Source organism: Phocoena sinus, chromosome X (genome assembly GCF_008692025.1).
Source record: "Phocoena sinus isolate mPhoSin1 chromosome X, mPhoSin1.pri, whole genome shotgun sequence".
Classification (NCBI taxonomy): Eukaryota; Metazoa; Chordata; class Mammalia; order Artiodactyla; family Phocoenidae; genus Phocoena; species Phocoena sinus.
Genome location: NC_045784.1, coordinates 36170995 through 36194639, shown reverse-complemented (window position 1 = coordinate 36194639; position 23645 = coordinate 36170995). Strand labels below are relative to the sequence as shown.

General features: G+C 50.2%; 1 protein-coding gene across 1 annotated transcript in view; it reads right to left on the bottom strand.

Annotated features, from left to right (window-relative positions):
- The window catches only part of ATP6AP2 (ATPase H+ transporting accessory protein 2), a 130717-nt gene that overhangs the window by 93524 nt on the left and 13548 nt on the right, over positions 1-23645 (bottom strand). Inside the window, exons 3-4 of the mRNA XM_032619070.1 lie at positions 22125-22207; positions 21754-21874 (exon numbers count right to left, since the gene is read on the bottom strand). The gene's annotated coding sequence lies outside the window, so the exon portion shown is untranslated. The remainder of the gene's footprint in view (positions 1-21753; positions 21875-22124; positions 22208-23645) is intronic.

The window sequence follows — 23645 nt, the reverse complement described above, 5'->3', positions numbered from 1 at the left end:
CACTCTGGCCCGGTGCTCTGATCTGGGGCTGGGGATATAAGTCCGACACAGCTCCGGCCGGCATAAGTGCACAGCACGCTAAGGGGCCGTGGCCCGGGGAAGACTGTGCCAGTAGACCCTCCTCGCTAGGCTGGGTGGCGCCCCCTGCCTGTGATGGGCAGATTGCAAAATTGGTCCCAAATTCTTCCCTGCCCTTTGGTAGTGCCCTCCCATACCGACCTTGAACTTGGATATTGACTTGGTTTGGCAAGTCACAAACAGTACGGTAAGCCAAGGCTTAAAAAGCACTTGTACAGTGGTGCCTGTCCACCTGCTGCTCTTGGAATCTTTGGCCGCCACGTGATCGAGCCCAAGCCAGCCTGCTGGAGGACCAGAGCCATGGTGCAGGTAGCCCTTTGCTCCAGCCAACAGCCGGTCTCCGGAAGCAGAGCGTCCTGGCTGACCACAGGCCACGGGCCAGGGATGGGGCACAGCCAATAAAGGCAACGCCATTGGGCAGGTCCCCGCTGGGGCAGCTGGGGTGCAATTCTAACCAGGGACCACTGGGGGACCGTGTGGACCTCACGTCTCAGGTGGCCACTCGTGGTTTACTGTCGGGCTGATTCCCAGCCTAGAACAATGCCTCGCCAGCAAAACTAAGCTTTCTTTCCATTCCCTCTGGGGGCTTTTTGATGATGGGAGTTACGAGCAGAACTGAGAAAGCTTTGAACTTGTTTCTAACTAGAGGTTAGTCCCCAGATTGTAAGTTCGTTTTAATGGATGGGGAGGCTTCTCTGGGGGTTGAGATTAATGCAAGCAAATAGAGCAGACCCCTTGCCCTGGGAGGTAGCTGGTTATTGGGCCAGCGCCCAGGCTGGGTGGCTTCCCCTCCTGCCGGGCTGATGAACATTACCCCCGACGTGGACCAATCTGGCATGTTCCAGACTCCATCTCTGCTTCACCCGCTGCCAGCGAGAAAAACACAGGGAGCTCCCACTGCAGCCACTCAAGGAGAGGAAACCTAAAATAGTCAGATCTAGAAAAAGGTGACCCCCTCCCTGCTCACTTAGGATGAGACACCAGTGTCCGTGGTTCGAAAAGCAACAGCTCCTTTGCCCCGCGCCCTTTCTCTCAATGACCACAATCTCTCTCCCTTTGACCTTCGGCCGTCCACAGAACCGCCAGCCCCCAGAAATGCCCTTTTCTTGGCTAAAGCCAAACTGGCCACGAGGACCAGAGGGCCTTTCTGTGCCAGGCTGACCTACCCATTGGATAAGGTGGGAGTGTACCTAGCACGGTTTGCCTGTGCTGAAGCCACAGCCCCTGTCCAGTAGCAGAGACAGGCAGTGGCCCTGGTCTGGTGGACAGACACGTTGGCCTCCGAGTGTGCTCTGAAGACGTGCAGGGCTAGTGGGTGAGCACTGGCCTGGAGCCCAGAACACCAGTCCTGTCCAGCGAAGGCCTGGCCCTGAGCCTTGCTCTCACTTTTCCCTCAAATGGGGGAGCCCCTGACCTGGGAGAGGGGGCCCCAACACAGCGGCTGGGCCGCCAGGTCATGCTCCAGGGAAGAGGCCCTCACTTTGGACACCTCCGGATCTGTGAGTCTGTGGGAGACGTGGCTGAAGCCAGCGCCGGGCCTACCTCCTGACTAGTTCTTGGGGGCTGGGAGGGCAGGAGGTGAGGGTAGAAGGGAGGGTACGGTCACAACGACCGAGGCCGATTCCTGTTGAAGAGGTCACGTCCCCAGGGCTGCCCTTTAAGACCTTTCCTGACCGATGGGATCACAGAAACCAGCAGAAAAAGTATGTGCGGGTGAACGAATATGCGTGCGTGCGTGTGTGTTGCCTACATTGTACACATGCGTGAGAACGTGTGTATTTGCGAATGTGGATAACTTGTGCGTGTGTTGAGTGCGCACGCATGTGTATACGCGTATATGTTTGTGCGTGTCTGTATTCATGTATACCTGTGTGTGCACGTGTGTGCCCATCTCCGCTGTGGCGTCTCTGGCACTAAGGGAAGAGCAGTTTGGGGTCACAGAAGTCCAGACCTGGGAACTAGAGGGAAGATCATGGAGCACGGAGTCCTTGAGAATCATCTAGTAATCGTATTTCCCCCTCGAGTCACAGGCAGGGGCTGCGGCTCCCTGCCAATGACCCCACCTTTGTCCTTTGCACCCTCATCTTTGCCCTGTCACTGTTGGTCAGGGGCAGGGGAGTCCAGGTGCCCCCACCTCCATGGCCATTAATATCCCCTGTCCCCGCCCCGCCTCCCCAAGCAGCAGGATGGTGAGGCAGCCAGACTGCCACATCCTAGGGTCACCCGTTCCTGCCTGCGGCCTGAGGGATGAACAGAATGATCATTTCCTGAGAACGTAGCACACGCCAGGCTCTGTGACTCTTGGCCCGTGGCTACATGCCCTCCCCATTTTCCCTGGCGGCCCCTTTCCAAATACCCCCCATGCACTCACATCCTCATCTCAGGGGCTACCTTCGGGGGACCCCAACAAAGCGAGTGACTTACTCGATGAGTTGGAGCAAAGAATCCAGGCCCCGGGGGTCTCAGCACCTTGTGGGTTCCCTTTGGACCACAGCCCACCCAGAGAAGTACATCATCTCTGCTCCCTGTGGGCCTTAGCCCTTCCCGTGGCTGAGCGGGTCAGATCAATGCTGGGGCCAGTGTCAGCAAGACAACCGTGACAGATCTCAAGCCCCATGTGCCAATACAGCCTTCTCTGTAATAAAGAACATTCTGAACTCCGCCTTTCGGACTTCCATGTCTATTTCTCAATTGGCCGGGAGGAGAAGAAAGGACTGTTATTAATTGATCCTCTTGAAACCCCAACATTTATCAATGTATTCCCAGAACCCCGAAGTGCCAGGAACATAACAGGGTCTCGTTAATATTTGTTGACTGGAAAAAAGTGACAGAGCAAAGATTCACACCCAGGTCTGCCTTCCTCCAAGGCCATGCCGCTTTTTCTAGACCCTGTCCAAGAGGGGAGGGGTGGAGAAAGACTGAGGGGCCGGGCCCCAGTGAAACGGTCTTGACGCCTGGCTCTCCTGCCCTTCTGCGAAGACGACATTCTCTGTGGGCCACAGCCCAGGGGCGAGGTCGCCAGCTGCCAGGTGGGGGAAGCCGGTGCTGGGCCGGGGAGGTGCAAATCTCTGCGCATTATCCTGCCAGCCACGTCTAATCACAACCCTGTGTGTTTTGACTGAGAAGCTCTACCTGCCTCTCGGGATTGATGTGAAGATTAATGCCTGTTTAGCAAATTACAGCTTCCCCAGCACCTCCTGCTCCTGGGAGAGAAGGAGCCTTGGAAACGGAAAATAAAAACAAACCTCAGCGCTCCGCTCCGTGTCAAGGCTTGGCCACAGCAGTGACAGCTGGGCCCGACTCGACAGAGCGTGGAGGCTTAGCAAAGCGAGGTGAGGCCCGGGGCGCGCCAGCACGAAGGCAGAGGCCATGCCAGGCCCACCCTCGGGCGCTGGGGCGCCCAGGGGCTGAGGGAGAGCATGGATACGGCCAGGGCCTCCTGCATCCTCTAAGGGCCAGAACAGAATGGGGAGTGGGGCGGGAAGGGGAGTCCTGGCCCCAACACTGGAGGGTGGATCAGTCTGCCCCTCTCTGAACCTGTTTCTGTAGTCTCCAAGGCCGGGAGGTTGATTCCTTTCCTCTCAGGAACTCAGAGGGAGAATCTGGGGATTATGACGACTTTTGCTCCGTTTGAGGTTCTTGAGAGATGGATGTTGCAACGGCGCCAAGTAAATCCTCAGCCGATCACGTGTGAGTAAAGAGCCCACAGGGAAGGACAAGGACAGGTCTGAAGGGACAGAGCCTGCAGCAGGCGCAGCGGCGGCCCCGACGGCGCTGGCACTCCCAGTTTCTGTGCGCACCAGCAGGGTCCTCTGTGCGCACGGGGACCTCCGCCGGAGGGCTTGCTCCCGGCCTCGCGCAGGCCAAGCTCTCAGCAGGCGCCCGCAGGAGTTAGAAGATAATTACTCAGCTCCTGGCCCTGAGATGGGGGACTCCGAGGCAAGTGTGTTGAACCCCGTGGCCCGTGGCGGTTAGCGGGCTGGGGACACAGAGCCTTCTCTATGGCTCAGGCCCCTTGCTCCCTCCATCCCTTCACCCTCTTCTAGATGAAGTCAGGGGTCTGGAATCCCTGGATGCCTTATTCAAGAGGCCCGCCCCGGATGCATGGTCCTTGGCCATCTGGAGGACAGATTCTAAGGGGCCGCCATCAGGATTGGCTGTGGTTGGTTTGGAGGACTTTTGATGGCTTTACTTTAGTTCCTGTCCTAGCCCTAGCCCACAGCTCTGTTCCAGAGGTCGCCCAGGTCAGAAATGGAAAACCTTGGGGCTGGAAACCCAACCTGCTGATTTTGCAAATAAGAGGCCTGACTCCTGTGTGTGCCAAGAGGTGAAGAAGCCAGGTCTCGAACCCAGGCCTTTCTGGCTTCTGAGCCCACGCCGATGCTTTTCCCACCAAACCTCACACTGTCCCTCTAGGGGTCTAAAGAGCCAGACACCAGGTCCTGTCACGGACCCCAGGGGAGCTGCAGGTTGCCTCTAATCTTGGAAGGTCAACGTCCTTGTCTGTAAAGGAGGGCGAGAAGGACTCCCCGAAGTCTTCTGCTCCCAACCCTGGATCTGCAGAGGGTTCTGTGCTCTAGCAGATAATGGCCTGTCGTGGGCTAGAAGGTTCAGGCCTCAAGTGTGGGCTCGGCATTATTTCCAGGGACTTGAGGTAGTTGATTTCTGATGGATCAGGCTGTTCTATGGGTGAGTCCAGCTCCACCCCTACCGGCGCCAGTTCCCGGAAGCATCTATATCAGCTGTCTGTGACACTGACTCTTGTCAGGCCAGTTCCTGGAACATGGCTGTCCTGTTAGCTCCTTCTGCAGAAGAAACTACTGCAGTCCCGAGTGGCTAAAAACAACTGATTCCTTATATTGTACAATTTCATAGGTCAGGAATTTGGGTGGGGTTTGATTGCACAACTCTTCTGCTTCTGGAGGCCCTGAGGGAGGTCTCTCGGTGGCATTCAGCTGGCAAGATGGATTGTTCTAGAAGCTTCCCTCACATATCTAGAACCTTGGCGGGGCTGGTTGGCAGGTCGGTCTCGGAGTGAGCTTTCCAGCATCAAGTCTCAGAGTAGTCGGACTTCTCACCTGAGGATCCCGGGTTCCAAAAGCGAATGTTCCAGAGAACCAGGAGAAAGTTGTGTGGCCTTTTATGACCAAAAGCCTCAGAGGTTCAAGGGGAGAGGCCATAAACCCCACCTCTCACTGGAAGGAGTGTCAAAGACTTTAAGGTCACGTTTTTAAAGTGTTACAACGGCCCAGTGGTCCAAGTTGGCCCTCAGTGCTCCATGACCCACCCCTTCTTCCATACTCCTTCTGCCCTGCCCCCAGCCACTCCCCCACCAGCAAGATAGCCAATGTTCACCTCCCCTCTCAGGAATGATCTGAAACACTCTTTCATCTAAGTGTCAGGATCTTCACGTGTTACTCCCCTGAGGGGCATTTTTACGTGAAAATTGTGGCCCGAGAATGGTGTGGCATACCCAAAGGAATGCATTGCTAATGGTAGAATTTCAGGCATCTACCACAGGACAGTAGGGGATATATTTTTCGGCCAAGGGACTTTCCTGCTGCAGACAGCTGGCTGCTCAATCTGCCCCGAGCCCATACACACCAAACTGTGGCCACTGGGGCTCTCAGAACAGCCTGGACAGCAGCTTCTGCACAGCGGTTCCCCAGCCGTCCCTGAGAATCAATACCCAGCCTGCAGAAGGGGAAGAGGTGATGTTTCTGGGCCACGCTGGTGGCCAGCTCAGAGCTACCCAGATGTAGTGCCGCACAGTCTAAAGGGTGAGAATGAAGGCAGTGTGTGCACAGAATTCAAGTTCGTTCGAAAGTTAAAACATTTATGTAGCATTGGCTCCCCCAGGGCGCTACACGTCCTTTTCCTCATTATTTGGTTTCTCAGCACTAACTTGTGCATTAGAAACAAAGACCACGTCAAACAAAACAAAACAAACAATTATGGAACAATGACCTGATGTAGAATAATGTTAATTTCAAGGGGGGCAGGGCAGGGGAGAACCCTGCACTCCACCTTCTTCTGCTCTCCCTCTCCCTCCCTCTCTCCGTGTGTCTGTCTGTCTGTCTGTCTCTCTCTCTCTCTCTCTCTCTCTCTCTCTCTCTCTCTCTCCCCGTATCACAGCAGGACTTGTTCATCTTATTAATTTTCTTGGTTTGGCTTAGCCCAATGTCAAGATGAAATGAGTATGGCCAGTACATTTCAATTTTTCAGATAAATCTCAGAAATTTCCACACAGGTTCCTTTTAACGTACCCCCCCAACCCCTTTAAACCAAAGCTCGGAGTGCTTAGTTTCCGGGGAGAGACATCTGGGAGGTTCTGAGGGGAGGCGCCAAAGACATTACGGGTCGCTTTAAATGAGCACTTACTATGTGCAGGCACCGTTCTAAGCGTTTAAATTCTATGTGTTTTCAGTGCCAGAACGTCAATGACAAAGGAGGATTCTGAGGCACGGCAAGCCTGAGCAAACAGCCCAAAGGCACAGAGCTGGGAGGTGGCAGAGGGGAGATCTGAACTCAGGTTGCCTGTTGCCAGTGTCTGCTAATCCACTAGACTACATACTGATTCTGGTCCTCTGCCTTTGGCCTGTACTTCTGAGATCAATTCCAAGCAAATTTAGGCCAAGGCTGATCTCAAATAGATGAGGGGGCCTTGTGCTGGCTGGTGAGGAGGAAGTAACTAAGAAGGCTGGCCTGGTGGGTACAGCCAACGGTGGCTCTGTTTTGGAAGCATGAAGGGCTCTGGGCTGCTTGGAAAACAAAGCTAAAGCCCCCTGTTGTAAAACTGAGGAGAAGTGTTTGTCTGGACGGTGAAAACAGTGAGCTCTGCTCGACCCTGCAGCCATAAGGAGAGCTCCCTGGGCCTCCTCTTCTAGACCGAATTCCTCTAGGAACATTCCTCCCAAGCCACACAAAGGCTGCCTGTGTCATTAACCCTGGAAGGGCCAGACCCCTGGTACACGCTCTGTGGTTCAGCAAAGCAGACAGCTTCTGCCTGGACTTCACTTTGCAAAGAGCACCAGTGTTTGGCTGAGAGTTATTTCTGGGTCTTGGTACAAAGGACATTGCTAGGAGCCAGGGAAGCCGGGGTCTGGTCCCGGCTTTGCTATAACTCGCTGCGGGATCTCGGGCATCTCACTTCTCCCTCAGTCTGAGTTTGTTTCTTCATCTACAGACTTGCATTATTTGACCTCCAAGTTCCCACCAGACCTGAAATCTTATGATTCTTACACGAATCACGAAGGCGAGTCAACAAAACCTCTCAAACCCCAGGATCAATTTAAGCTGGGAGAGAGGAAGAGAGCATGGAGGGAAGACGTCAGCGTAAGCTAGACAGTTTGGAAACAGGACAGGGGGACGAAGTTGTAGGATTCTCAGTCTGTAGAAGCATTGTGCCCCGCCCCCTCACCCATGCCTCTCTCTCTGCCTTATGAGATTATGAGTCAAAATCCCTTTAATGGGGACAAATCTCTCATTGCAGAATGATTTCCATCCAGAAAGATTCAAATGCAAATCCTCCTGAGAGAGAATTACTTCACTGTTAACTTCATACTAAGGTATAAATGACTGACACAAAAGGTATTCGTAAGAGCAGCTTTCGAAAGTTGGGAGCCTGGGTCTAGGAGCTTGAAGACAGAGAGGAGAAAGAGCAACCCAGAGAGCAGAGGCTATAAAAGAGTCCAATAGGGCTTCCCCGGTGGCGCAGTGTTTGAGAGTCCGCCTGCCGATGCAGGGGACGCGGGTTCGTGCCCCGGTCCGGGAGGATCCCACGTGCCGCAGAGCGGCTGGGCCCGTGAGCCATGGCCGCTGAGCCTGCGTGTCCGGAGCCTGTGCTCCGCAATGGGGGAGGCCACAACAGTGAGAGGCCCGCGTACCGCAAAAAAAAAAAAAAAAAAAAAGGGTCCAATAGCACGATTAGTCTACAGCCCAACACTGCTTTATACACCACTGTCCCCCTACTTCCCAGCTCTGATGCAGGAGCCATGTTGGGGAGATTCCTGGTTTCAAGAACCAGAGAGGAGAAGCCAATCAAGCCGAGATACTGGGGAGGCACCTGGAGGAGCTGGGTAACCAACCAGAAAGATGACCTTGTTTCCTCAAGGGCTGAGGAGGGAGACACGGTGCCCAGCTGGCTTGGAGCCCAAGGTAGAGGGGCGTGGGGAGGGAAGCCAGGAAATGCTGAGCTGGCAGGCGGGCACTGCCCGTGCACGGCCCTGCATACATTTTGTGTCTTCAGGGTCCTCACCTTGTAGGAAAGTAGTAGCTTGTGTTCTAACCAGCTGTCCCCATGTGTGATGTTTCACGTGATTTACTAAAGGGGAAAAACATTTGTTTCTCAACGCAGACATCCAAGAGAGCCCTGTGTGATGAATGACAGAGGAATCAGCACAGAGGCTGCTCGAGCCCTGGCCCTGATGGCAACCATCATGCTCTGAGCCTCAAGGAGGGAGGGGAACAGGGGCCAGAGCCCAGGCACCCCCAAGCGGAGACAGAGCCGGGTGGGGAGGAGGGACGGAACCAGTTGTGTCTGTCCCCAAGCTCCAGACTCATCCAGACTCGGCCAGGGGACCTTGGCCAGCAACAGGTCTGAGAAATCCATAGCAGAGCATCCGTCGTGGTGGCCTTAACGGGCAGGAATAATTCATGTGGTTGTGAGGCTTGGTGCGAAGACGCACATCCAGCCCTCAGTACACAGTGAGCGCTCAAAAACTAATAGCACTGCCGCTAATTATCCTCTCCTGCAAGAGTGAGGGTCTTGAGGGTGTCCCCCTCCCACCTTCCTCAGCCCCCGGCCCTCCCCTCGGCTTCTGTTCCTTGCCTTTTGTTCCTCTGAACCCACTTGGAAAGGCTGGCTTTGCTGCCTCGGCTGGCTGAGCCCCAGGGTCACGGCGCTCACTTAGCCCTGGGCGATGCTTGGCACCGTGGCGATGGTTTCCGGGTAACACTGCCCTATCGGGAGCACCCCTGCTAGTGGGCGGGGATTTGAAGAGATCTGAAGGCTGAAGTTTGATATGGGCCTTTTGCCAAAGCAGTTGTCAGAACCAGGGCTGGGGACTATACAGATGGGACGGTGAGCGTGGCCAGGCCCCAAGCTCTAGACGCTTCAGCCTCGGCAGCGGCAGCAGCAGTGACAAATACTGGGATAGCCAGCTGGGCAGGGGCCCGGCGTGGCCTGGCCGACGGATTGTGCCACTGGGGATGTAGAAGGGTGGGGGCAGCCGGGCCCCAGACCCCATGAGGGGCGTTCAGAGTCAGGATTCTGAAGTCATGCGGAAATCACAGGGCCCCTCCGATAGCAGACAGAGGACGAAGCAGGCAGCATGGAAGCCGAATTCCGTTCGGGAGCCCACGTCCAAGGTGGGGGCTTGGTCGGGAAGCCCCATTTCCAAAGACCTGGGCTCAAGGCAGGAGGGACAGAGCTGCTTGAGTCACCGGCATCTTCCCTGTCCCCTGCCTCACCCAGTGTCGATGGCACCACATCACGTCAAGAGCTTCCTAGAGGCCCAGATGGGGATGGACTTCTCTCAGTCCAGCCAGTGGCTAGAACAGCTCCAGGTGCAAAATGTGAACTTACTAACCAGCAACACAGGCGCCACAGAGAATGTACCGAGAAGCATCGTGGTGATGTCACTTTTACCGGCAAAGAATTCCATGGTTTTTATTTTGATCCCCAACACAATGGCCACAAGGGGCTGCAGTGCTCTGGCTTAGGAGCTCCAAGGATGAAGCAGATGCCATGAGTTCCCACGGAGCAGAATTCGCCCATCCTGGTTTTCGTGGTTACGCTTGCAGAACGAAAGGATTTTTCCACAGCAATGTCGTTTTAACAGCACCGTGGCAAGGAGCAGCGAGAGACCACCTCCAGCCCCCCAAGTGTACGATGTTAACAGTTACCACGGGCACCACTTCTCCCGACTCCCCCCTCCACACACATAAATACACACACACATACAATACACACGCATACCTATATATGCACACACAAATACATGCACACATCCAAACACCAAACACAAAAAACTCACAGAAATGCATACATGTGTACACACAGAAACACAGACACACAGATTCAGAGTCACCCACATCTTCCACTTGCTGAAATGCAGAGTTGCGGTATGGAGAAAGAAAGCAGACCAAGACCGCCTGTTCTTTAGGAAGTGACTGTGGATGGAGCCTCTTACTGACATTTGGGTAGAGACTCTCCACCCTGTTGTGGTGGCTTCCAGCTCTTTTTGGACTCCGTGGGATAAAGGAAAGAGAGGCGGGCATCACTGGGTCCCGCCTGGCTCCGTATTCCCAGACTGCGAAGGTTCTGGGCTCTTGGCAGAGGTGAGCTCTGCCCAAAAAATAGACCTGCCTGTGAGGCTGCCGGCAGAACCACGGATGGTACAATGTTATAAGCCTCAAATCTAAGTATGTCCCTGGGTCCTATTCACCATATGCGTTCTGGCTTCCATTGACAGGATGGGAAAGGAGTTGTACCACTCAGGGTTCAGTGCAAGGAACAGAAACTGCTCCAGGTATTTTATGCAGAAAGGGATTTAATACAGGAGAGCCGGTGCTTACAAAATCATTGGAAGGTGTATTCGTTCCCTGAAGCCATCATAACAAATGACCACAACCTGGGTGGCTTAAAACAACAGAAGTGGATCCTCTCACTATTCTGGAAGCCAGACGTCTGAAATCAAGGTCAGGTCATGCTCCCTCTGGAGGCTCTAGGGAAGAATCCTTTGCCTCTTTCAGCTTCTGGTGGCTGTCAGCATTCTTTGTAGCTGTATCACTCCCGCCTCTGTCTTCGCATGGCCCTCTTCTCCTCTGTGTTTTCTCCTCCTCTATCTGTTATAAGGACATGTATCATTGGATTTAGGGCCCACCTAGGTAATCCAGGATGATATCATCTCAAGATCTTTAACTTAATTACATCTATAAAGCCTCTTTTGCCAAATCAGGTCCCATGTACAGGTTCTAGGCATTAGGACGTGGACAGAGCTTTTGGGAGGCCACCATCCAACCCATTACAGAAGGGCTGTTGTGAAAACTCTAGGCTGGGTCTCCAGAAATGACTCCCAGAATCCTGCAATCCTGACCTGCCAGGGGAGCCACCATCTTTGTCACATGTGGGAAGGCCAGGAGCCACCAATGGAGCAGCTGTATTTAAAAATCCATTGCTGCTGGGCTTCCCTGGTGGCGCAGTGGTTGAGAGTCCGCCTGCCGATGCAGGGGACACGGGTTCGTGCCCCGGTCTGGGAGGATCCCACATGCCGCGGAGCGGCTGGGCCCGTGAGCCATGGCCGCTGAGCCTGCGCGTCCGGAGCCTGTGCCCCGCAACGGGAGAGGCCGCAACAGTGAGAGGCCCGCGTACCACAAAAAAAAAAAAAAAAAAAAAAAAAAATCCACTGCTGGAGCTGTGAGCTTGCAATCAGGAAGCTTCCCCAGCTGCTGCAGCAACTGCCTCTGGACACTGACAAAACTGGTGAGCAGACACTGGAACGCTGCTATGGAAAATTCCGTGTTTTCTTCAGTCCATCAAGGGCCAGGCAGAGCTGACTACACAGAGTAGATGGTTGTGGTGGACTCCTGTTTGTTGTCCATCTAGTATTCGCTCACTTAATTTCCAGGAAAACCTTCTGATTTTCAACTGGGGGGCCACTCTGTATCAGCTGTCAATGGCTGTGTAACAAACTCTTCCCAAACTTCATGACTTCAAACAATAACCATTATTTCTCATGGTTCTGTGAGTGGACTAGGCTCAGCTGGGTGGTTCTTCTGCTCCTTGTGGTGTCTGGAGGCCCAGCTGGTCTGGACCGTCCAAGATGGCTCCACCCACACAGCTGGCAGGTAGTGCTGGGTACTGGCAGGGAGATCAGCTGGGGATACTGGCCAGGGCTCCAAGATTCTCCCCCACGTGGGCCTCTCCACACGGCTGCTTGGGCTTCCTCACAGCATTCTGTGAGGGTGTGTTCCAAGCAAGCAAAAGCAGAATCCACAGATCTCGTAAGGCCCAGCCTTGAAATTTACACAGTGTCACGTCTACCATATGTTTGGGGTCAAAACAAGGCATAAGGCTGGTCTAGATTCAAGGGCAGGGGAAATGGACTCTACCTCTCAATGAGAGGAGTGGCAAAGAAGTTGTGGGCAGCTTTTCACCCACCACTCACCCCTAACTACTCTCAAGCCATGGGGTTCTGGGGGAGCTGACACCCCTGCCTGGAGTGGCATGTGACTCGTGCCCAGCCTATCAGAACATCTTTTCCCCAGCATCAGTGATTGGATCAGGCAGGGATGGTTACCTGATGCAAGTCAGGTCAAAATGGTAATCAGACTCACTTTGGGGACTTTCATTAGAGCTCTCAGGAAAATATCCTCATTACTTTCCATGCCAAACTTGAACCAGAGTACATATGAGGAGATGCTGCCACCATCTTGCCATCAGCAGGGAATCTAAGAATGAAGCCAGGGCCAGGAGGAGAGAGAGGGAGAAACTGAGTCCCAATGACACGGTGTAATTCCTGAATACAGCAAAGTCTCATCCAACTTGGACAGCTGGTGGGCGTCCCCGAGCTGATCCTGCTGCCAGGAAATGTGCCAGGGAAATCGGTTGGGGCTCTACCTGTCCTTCCTCATCACCCACTGCCAGGTGGCATGTTAGAATGAAAGCAAACCTCAGGTGGAATTTGACCAGGTGGATGATGATTATTAGGAAGCAGGTACAAGGACAGTGCTACAACCTGTTCCTGCAGGCTTGGTAACACCCACTCCATCTGCAGGCGCTCCAATATGCACTCTGCACACAGGGTCCTTCTGACGGAGATGCAGTGATACTCTCTTGGTGGGGTCAGCCAAACTTCTGGGGGAATCAGGCACCACAGTCCTCTGGACATGGGAAGACGATAGGAGGCCAAATGGAACTCCAGATTAGAGCACCGTGCTGAGGGTGTCAGGAGCCCATAATCTTTTTTTAATTAATTAATTCATTCATTCATTTTTGGCCACGTTGGGTCTTCATTGCTGCACGCGGGTTTTCTCTAGTTGCGGCGAGTGAGGGCTACTCTTCGTTGCGGTGCGCGGGCTTCTCGTTGCGGTGGCTTCTCTTGCTGCGGAGCACAGGCTCTAGGCACATGGGCTTCAGTAGTTGTGGCACGTGGGCTCAGTAGTTGTGGTTCGCGGGCTCTAGAGCGCAGGCTCAGTAGTTGTGGTGCACAGGCTTAGTTTCTCCGGACCAGGGCTTGAACCCGTGTCACCCGCATTGGCAGGCAGATTCTTAAGCACTGCACCACCTGGGAAGTCCCCCCATAATCTTTTTTTTATTATTGAAGTATAGCTGATTTACAATGTTGTGTTAGTTTCAGATGTCCAGCTAGGTGACTCAGTTATACGTATACATAGATCCATTCTTTTTCAGATTCTTTTCCATTATAGTTGATTATAAGATACTGAATATAGTTTCCTGTGTTATACAGTAGGACCTTGTTCTTAAACCATGTTTCTTGATATTTCTAAGATACCTGTGCTAATTAAAGGTCTTTCTGGTGTCAATTTATTTCTTTTCCTTTTTTTTTTGTGGTACGCGGGCCTCTCACTGTTGTGGCCTCTCCCGTTGCGGAGCACAGGCTCCGGAAGCGCAGGCTCAGCGGCCATGGCTCACGGGCCCAGCCGCTCTGCGGCATGTGGGATCTTCCCGGACCGGGGCACGAACCCGTGTCCCCTGCATCGGCAGGCAGACTCTCAACCACTGCGCCACCGGGGAAGCCCTTTTTCTTTTTTTTTTTGGTGTAGATTTAGATCTGGAGATGTGAAGTACTTCAGTAGCCACTTCTGGAGTCTGGGTTCCTGATTAGTTTCTTCCAAATGCTAATTAACTGCCCCTAGAGTAGCTATACTTACACACACACACACACACACACACACACACACACACACACACACACACTACTCTGTACACATAGAGATGTCTTACGGTGACTTATCACACAGATAATATAACACCGTTCTGGTAGAATGAGATGCCACATGCAACCTTTTTATAAGAAGCTCTCCCTTTCCCTGATTTCACCGAGAGGGAAGGCAGATGACTAACAATGAAATCTTTGAACCCATCAGGGGAGGCGCTGTGATGTGAGCGAGACACAGGGAATCTCATTCTGGGGTCCTTCAAAGACCATGGAGAGGCCCCAGGGTATCAAGGAATCCTCTGAATCGTGAGGAAAATGATTTGTGTCATTGCATGTGTGCATTCGGGGTGTGGAGGTGGGGAGAGGGTGGCAACTTCTATCACATTCTAAGAGGGTCTTGACACCCCCAACGTGTTAAGATTCTCCGAACTCGGCACAGTTGGGCAGAGCAGGTGTAAAGAAACATTTTGCCTGGAGATGGCCTGGGCAAGCTTTAGCAATTTCCCAGTAGAGTCAGATCTATCGGTCCAGGACTTGTGCTCTCCAAAGGAGATTTCAAAAGAACCACGCAGGGTCAGAGAGCGGGTTAAACGTCGAGCATTTGAGAAGCAGCCATGTTTAAAATTTTCTTTTTAATTTTTCAGAGTTTTCAATTGTAGTAAAGACCACATCACAGAAAACTGACCAAGCATTTTTTAAGGGGACAGGGCAGAGTCACACCGTTGTGCAACAGATCTCCAGAACTTTTGCATCTTGCAAAACTGAAACTGTTCTCACTGAACAATAACTCCTCTTCTCCTCCTCCCCAGTGCCTGGCAACCACCCTTCTATTTTCTGTCTCTACGGATTTGACCATTCAAGCTACCTCATACAAGTGGAATCATACAGTCTGTTTTTATGGGATTGGCTTATTTTACTTAGCATACCGTTCTCGGGGTTTATCTACGTAGCGGCACATGGCAGAATTTCCTTCCTTTCTAAGGCTGAATAATATTCCACTGTGTGGACAGACCACATTTTGTTTATCCACTCATCCTTTGTTGGACACTTGGGTTGCATCCACCTCTTGGCTACCGTGAATAATGCTGCTATGAACATGGGTGTGAAAAATCTCTCTTCTCTGCTTTCAACTCTTCTGCATAAATACCCAGAAGTGGAATTGCTGGATCAGCCGGTAGTTGTATTTTTAATTTTTGAGAAACCGCCATACCGTTTTGCATAGTGGTAGGAGCAATAGTGTTTTTAGCGGAACCTAGGGTCACTCAGAGAGTAAGGCACAGAAATTCTGGTCTCCTTTAAAATTGTTTTTTTGGGGGATGGGAAGGCAATACGGGGTCCTTATATGGTTAGGAGCAGGCAGACAGAGCTGGGTTTGAACCTTAGCTCCATTAGACCACTTAGACCAAGTGGTTTTGTGACAATCTCTTTAGGTCATTATCTACTCAGCTATAAAATGGGTAACAGCGGAACTCAGCATCATAAGGATTAACTAAGATCACGTATAGGTCACTAAGGATGGAGACCCAGGGTGGATGGGGCTTCTGCTCAGGAAAACACATCAACGTTTTCACGAAGAAGGACCAGAGCAGGCCAGCACCCAGAATGGAGAAGTTGGAACACAGGGAGATAACTTGCTCTGGGACCAGAGAGATGAGAAATTTGAGTTTTCCGCAGGCAGGCGGAGACTCCTCCAGGCTTGGGCAAGAGAGTTGGAGGGAGAAAGGTCTCAAAAGGGAGAGGAAGTAAACTGCAAAACTGCAGCCCTCGGAGGCTTAGGTGACAGAGGCCAGAGTTGGATGCCTAATGAGGGCAGTCAGCCAGGATATTGTGCGACATTCACTTTGAAGTTCCTTCTGCACATGGGCCCTTTGAGAGCTCTTTCTCGGTTTGCTATGGACCTTTGGGTCTCGTGGATGCGCGCGCCCCATAGGCATTCAAAGCCAGGTGTTTCGCGGACTCATACCTCCGGTGCGGGTCTTAAAATTTGGGGTTCCCGATGTGGGGTTTAAACCCTTCACTCCTCAGGGAGAAGCTCCGGGCTTGTGAGTTCCCTCCTGATGGTGGGTCGCCATGCCAGGGTGGGGTTTATGGTGACAGTGTGTCTCAGCCTTTCCTTCCCTCCTTTTTTTTTGGCTGTGCAGCACGGCTTGCAGGATCCTAATTCCCGAACCAGGGATTAAACCCAGGCCTCCGGCACTGCAAGCACAGAGTCCTAAGCACTGGACTGCCGGGGAAGTCCCGTCCTTCCCTCCTTGATGTGGCTCTTTTCTGGTTTGCTGACGTGAAAGAGCCGCTCAGCTAGCTTTCTGAGGAAACGGTTCCACGTGTAGCTGTAGATTTGGTGTGTCCGTCCTTAGGTGGCTTCTCGTCCTTCACTGTCCTATGACTGCCCACCATCACCTCCAAACCTTCAGTACAAGGCTGCTACATTTCACAGGCCAGGGGGCCACACCACCACTTTAATTTAACAAACACTTCTTATACTCAGTGCCGAGCATGCGTCAGGCACTGTTAGAATCAGTTCTCAAACACTGACCCTCACAGCAACCAGAGGAGGAAACAGGCACGGGCAGTTACGTAACTCGTCCAAGGTCTCAGAGCTGGTCAGTGGCAGTGCTGGGATTCTAGCCTAGACGGTGCGGCTCCGGAGTCCCCGTTCCCAGCTGCTCTACTGCTTCTCAACGGGGGAGTCAGGAGCGCGAAAGACGGGCAGCAGGAGCTGGGGGAGGGGCGGGATTTGCAGCCACCTGGAGACTATGCACGTCTGAGATTCCTCAGCCACACTTCAGCCACAGTGGCTTCCCTTGGATATGAAGGAAGAGAACTGTGGGCTGTCTGATGACAGCCAGGGAGGACCAGCTCCCTTTGCCACCTCCCTCTCCAGACCCCATGACTCACAGCTCCAGGAGTGGGATGGTCCCCATGCAGCTGAGAGAACATCCCCTAAGGCCACATGAGTCCCGGCTGTGCGGTGTGTGTCGTCTCTGCCCCTGCTCCCCGCCTCCAATGACAAAGGGAAACAAAGAGGATGAAAAGGAAAAACCAGAGAGAGAAGAAAAAGGAAAAGACAGGGAAAGAGTACTCCTTTCCCTCCTCTCTGCCCTTAACCTTGACCTGCCGAGCAGTGGTTGCCATTGCTGCTTCCAGCCTCGGTCGTCTCATCTCTCTGATAGTTCAAGTCCCCAGTGCAAGGTCTGGGGCACCTTTCTCTGCATCTTAAGGTGAGATCAAGTAGGGAGCCAGCAGCCAGAAAATAACTCGAGAGGAGAACAAAGAAGTATTCTGATGCTTTTAAAATTTGTTTCCTGCACAGGCTGTAAGTGTACACGAGTGGAAAGAGCCACCACATTATAGAAAACACTCCCTGCGTGTGCTGTGGACTCGTTCCTGGCCTCCTCCCCGATTCCTCCTGCCTTCAAAATTAATTTCATCAGCCGGAAGGAAGATCTCAGAAGTGCGTTCTCTCAAAACAAGTCGTTCTTCGTCTGAATAATGGAGACTTTGGCTCGAGAAACAACTATATGGCATGAACGTGGCAGCGGGCTGTGGGCAGGTGAAACGGACGGTGGGATTCTTCTTGGAAACACTGACTCCAGGGGAAGCAGAAGGGAAGCCCCTTCTGCCGCAGTGGGCCCACCACCCAGCATAAAGAGCACACAGAAGCCCCCTGCAAATGCACAGAAACCCTTGGGTAGAATCTCCTGGCGGGCAGGCCCTCTTCAGGCATGCTGGTTCCTTACTGCAAACAGTGTCCCCAGGCTTGAGCCACTCTACTGCTGTCACCTCCAATCTTGAACTCCAGCTCCACCCTTGGGTCCTGAGCTAAACTGTTCCCTTAGCTTTTGACCTAGCAATTGGACTTCTAGAAAGTAATCCTTCAGATCGATTTGCCCATTTGCAGAAAGATACGTGCACGGAGCTGCTCATGGCTGCACTGTTCATAACAGGCCAAACCTGGAAGCAACCTAAATGTCCATCGGAAGAGGACTGGCTAAATTAAATATGGCGCACCCAGACTTTCGAATGATAAACAGACCTTCAGTATGTGCTGATGGGAAAAGACCTGGGAGCCATACTGCTGGCTGAAGAATGTTCCGTGCAGACCAGTGTGCGACAGTATTGTCCCAGTCTTCGCTGGATTTCCCCCAAAGCAGACCTTGAGACAAGAATCTGGGCACATGTCATTATTTGGGAGGTGATCCAGGAAGCACAGTGAGGAAGAGGGAGGCAAGACAGGGCAGGGGGGATGCCGATAAAGGCTGTATCAGTGAGTGGGTTCCTGCTGTAGGCATCTGGGGCTCAGTCCCGTGGGGACCCTCTAAGGGTCTGTGTGGAACGTGCCTCAGGATCACGCCACCAAGGGGCTAGGAAGCTGGGGTATTTATCCACCAACTCCAGTCCTTCATTGGTCGAGGGGCATTCATTCCTGGACACTTACTTCCAGCCAACCCCAAGTTCCAGCAGATATCTCCTTGGCCAGCCATCATCCTGATGCAGAGAGATACAGGAAGAGGTAAACTTTGATCGAAATGTCTGCAGGTGCCTCTGGGAGTGGGTGGGGGTGATCCAGGGGAGGTGAGTGGGTACGACAGATAGCATCTGCTGTGGTCCCATCTGTGTACCAAAAAAAATTCTAGGGATGTGGGCCTGAAGGCCTAGGGCATATACTGCGGAGAGGCCCTTTTCACCTTGAACCCTTCTACGGGGTTTGCATTTTAAAAAACAGACCCCTATATGCCTTAAATCACTGAAAAAATGGTTAATCATTTTAAAACTGCTCTCTCCACAGCTACTACAGCCCCGACTGAACGTTTCTGCCCTCCTTGAGTCTCTTCCAGGACCAAACAATAACTCCTCGCTTGTCTTATGTGCTGTCCGGCATGAAGCCCAGCATAATCCACCTTACATGTACGATCGAAGCTGAGCCCTAGGACTACCCTGGGAAGTGGGAAGTCGAGTCCCAACTTTAGAGATGGGGACACAGAGGCTTAAAGAACCTAACTTTAACTTGTTCAAGGTCATACAATAAGAGTGGGGGTCCATACATGGAACCAGAATTTGAACCAAAACCTGCCTGGCTTCTGAGCCTGTGCCTGCAGCCATGATGATGCTTCCATAGCTTTTCCTCCTTCTCTCTGGGGGACACTTTAATTCTTCTTCAGGCCAACCATTTTCCCCTCCCCACATGCTTAACAAGTTACTGACAAAAGACCCCGAATAGCCAAAGCAATCCTGAGAAAGAAAAATGAAGCTGGAGGAATCAGGCTCCCTGACTTCAACTATACTACAAAGCTACAGTCATCAAAAACAGAACTGGCACAAAAACAGAAATATAGATCAATGGAACAGGACAGAAAGCCCAGAAATAAATCCAGACACCTATGGTCAATTAATCAATGACAAAGAAGGCAAGTCAATTGACCTATGGTCAATTAATCAATGACAAAGAAGGCAAGACAATACAATGGAGAAAAGACAGTCTCTTCAATAAGTAGTGCTGGGAAAGCTGGACAGCTACATTAAAAGAATGAAACTAGAACATTCTCTAATGCCATACACAAAAATAAACTCAAAATGGATTAAAGACCTAAATGTAAGACCGGATACTATAAAACTCTTAGAGGAAAACATAGGCAGAACAGTCTTTGACATAAACCGCAGCAATATCTTTTTGGATCCACCTCCCAGAGTAATAAAAATAAAAACAAATGGGACCTAATTAAACTTAAAACATTTTGCACAGCAAAGGAAACTGTAAACAAAACAAAAAGACGACCCACAGAATGGGAGAAAATATTTGCAGATGAAGCAACCAACAAGGGATTAATCTCCAAAATATACAAACAGCTCATGCAGCTCAATATCAGAAAAACAAACAACCCAATAAAAAATGGGCAGAAAACCTAAATAGACATTTCTCCAAAGAAGACATACAGATGGCCAAAAAGCACATGAAAAGCTGCTCAACGTCACTAATTATTAGAGAAATGCAAATCAAAACTACAATGAGGTATCATTTCACACTGGTCAGAGTGGCCATCATTAAAAAGTCTACAAACAATAAATGCGGAGACGGCGTGGAGAAAAGGGAACCTTCCTACACTGTTCGTGGGAATGTAAATTGGTACAATTATTACGGAGAACAGTACGGAAGTTGCTTAAAAAAACTAAAAATAGAACTACCATATGATCCAGCAATCCCACTCCTGGGCATATATCCAGGGAAAACCATAATTCGAAAAGATACATGCACCCAACGTTCACTGCAGCACTATTCACAATAGCCAAGACATGGAAGCAACCTAAATGTCCATTGACAGAATGGATAAAGAAGATGTGGTACATAAATACAACAGAATTTTTTTTTTTTTTTTGCGGTACACGGGCCTCTCACTGCTGTGGCCTCTCCCGTTGCGGAGCACAGGATCCGGACGCGCAGGCTCAGCGGCCATGGCTCACGGGCCCAGCCGCTCACGGCATGTGGGATCCTCCCAGACCGGGGCACGAACCCGTGTCCCCCGCATCAGCAGGTGGACTCTCAACCACTGCACCACCAGGGAAGTCCAATACAATGGAATATTACTCAGCCATGAAAAGGAATGAAATAATGCCATTTGCAGCAACATGGATGGACCTAGGGATTACCATACTAAGTGAAGTAAGTCAGATAGAGAAAGACAAATATCACATGATATCACTTATATGTGGAATCTGAAAAAATGATACAAACGAACTTATTTACAAAACAGAAACAGACTCACAGACTTCAAAAACAAACTTATGTTACCAAAGGTGGGAGGAGGGATAAATTACGAATTGGGATTAACATATACACACTACTATATATAAAATAGTTAACCAACAAGGACCTACTGTATAGCACAGGGAACTCTACTCAATAATCTGTAATAACCTATATGGGAAAAGAAACTGAAAAAGAATGGATATATGTATATGAATAACTGAATCACTTTGCTGTACACCTGAAACTAACACAACATTGTAAATCAACTATACTCCAATATAGAATGAAAATTAAATTTAAAAAGAAAAAGAAGCTACCAGTCCCTCATCAGCCAGACACAGTGTAGGGACAGGGAAGGACAGTGTTGAATGGAGTCATCCCCTCTGGCTAAATTGTATCCCCCACCAAAACATACAGGCAGACTTCGGAGATACTTTGGGTTTGGCTCTAGACCACCGCAATGAAGTGAATATTACAATAAAGCAAGTCACACCCATTTTTGGTTTGCCATTGCATATGAAAGTTACGTTTACACTATACTATAGTCAATTAACAATCTACTGACCGGAGACGTATTAATACATCTTTTGCTACCCGAACCTTATTGACCGGAGACATATCAATACGTTTTTAGAGAGTGATACAATTAACATCACCATGCGAAGCTGTTAGAGCTTAAAATTGATCAAGGGTCCATTATACAACTTATGATTCTCACTATCATTCACATTTTGCTCCTTTAGGTTTCTGTTCCAACCTTGTGTATACTATAAATGCAAGTTTGCTACCGTAAAATTTTCAAAAATGACGCGTCGCAAAGTTTGGAGTGAAGAAAAATTTCCTGGTGAATTTTATGCAGATACCAATACTTTCTCTGATTGTCCGAGCAACATATATACTAGCATCTCAGAAGGTGACAGTTCTTCAGAACATAGTTCTGATTCAGACGATGTGAATATTAGACCAAACAAAAGACAAAAAACCTTAGTGATTGATTCTGATACGGAAAGTGAAAATGAAACTCACGGTGCTGGAGAATGGTCCTTTGCTTCTACAGAAGACTGGATTGAAAATTAGAAGACTTCACATTTCACGAAAATTAGAAGACTTTACAGGTGTGTCAGGTGTAACTATTGAATGTAATAACCTGCAAAGTGTTAGTGAAACAACAGAATTAATTTTGGGAACGGCTTTTTCAAGTTGGTCGCTTCTCAAACAAACTTGTGTCACCAACACAATGAAAAATCATATAAAAAGTATGATAAGGCTTTAAAATGGACTGATGTAACCAATAGTGACACGGAGAAGTTTCTTGGATTAGTAATTTTGATGGGACAAGTAAGAAAGTCACACTGGAAAGAATATTGGCCGACTGATCCCTTACTTGAAACACCTACCTTTCCAAAGATTATGACGAGAGGAAGGTTCAAACAAATAATGACATTTCTTCACTTTAACGATAACTCAGAAGCTCCACTTCCTGCAGACAGAATTTCAAAAGTTAAATCTCTTTTGTATTATTTTCTACCAAAATTTCAATCGATCTATATACCCAAACAAGGCTATCACTTGAGGAGGCAATGATAAAGTGGAGAGGATGACTCAGATTCAAAACCTATAATCCCGGAAAACTTACAAGGTATGGAATTTGGGTCAGTGGTGCTTAGCAAAAGTGAAACTGGATATATATGCAACCTTGAGATTTACACGGGTGAAGGAAAGAAACTGCAAGAAACAATATTATCGGTCCTACAACCTTATCTTGGTTCATGGCACCATATTAACCAGACAATCTTTACAACAGTGTGTCCACGTCTGAAATATTGTTGAAAAATAAAACCAGAGTTTGTGGGACTATAAGAGAGAGTCGTGGTCTACCAAACCAATTAAAGGAGAAAGCTAAAAATCTACAGAGGGGAGAAATGACATTCTTACAGAAGGGAGAAGTGATTCGTCTTATATGGAAAGACAAGAGGTTAGTCCGCATGGCGACATTATTCATGACGCCTCCACAGCATCTACAGGAAAGGAAGACAGGAGGACTGGCCATCAGATAACTAAGCCCACATGTATATTAGAGTATAATAAATATGTGAAAGGAGTTGTTCGATTTGATCAATATCTGGCAAACTTCAATATCCTCTGGAAAACTCAAAAATGGTATAAGAAAGTGGGTTTCTATTTGATTAATTGTGGTGTATTCAATGCGTTTAAAATTTATTGTAGCCTGGGCTTCCCTGGTGGCGCAGTGGTTGAGAGTCCGCCTGCCGATGCAGGGGACACGGGTTCGCGCCCCGGTCCGGGAAGATCCCACGTGCCGCGGAGCGGCTGGGCCCGTGAGCCATGGCCGCTGAACCTGCGCGTCCGGAGCCTGCGCTCTGCAACGGGAGAGGCCACAACAGTGAGAGGCCCGTATACCGCAAAAAAAAAAAAAAAAAAAAAAAAAATTTATTGGAGTCTTAGTGCACAGAATAAAAAGTCTTACAAGCAATTCTTGTTAGCAGTAGCTAGAGAATGGGTAACTGACAATCCTGGTGAACGTAGTGGTAGTCCCGCACCTGGTCCTTCTTGTGGCATTTCTGAAAGAGCCCCCTGCAAAGACCCACCCTGTCGACCATCAGGTAAAATAAATGAACATCTTCTAGAGGAAATAATACCCACAGGACTAAAAAAAAAAAAAAAAAAGCCGCCAGAAAGTTTAGAGTCTGCTCTTCCAGGGGAAAGCACAGTGAAACACGGTATATTTGTAATAGATGTTCTGTTTCCCTGCACAGAGGTGCCTGCTATACCGCCTATCACACTCTAACGAAATATTAGAATGCTTTAGTAAGACATGTGCAAAGTTTCAAATAAATACATTAAGTGCAAAAAAAGTTGTTGATATTTACTCAGACGCGGGTGTTTCAATATTCACTTAC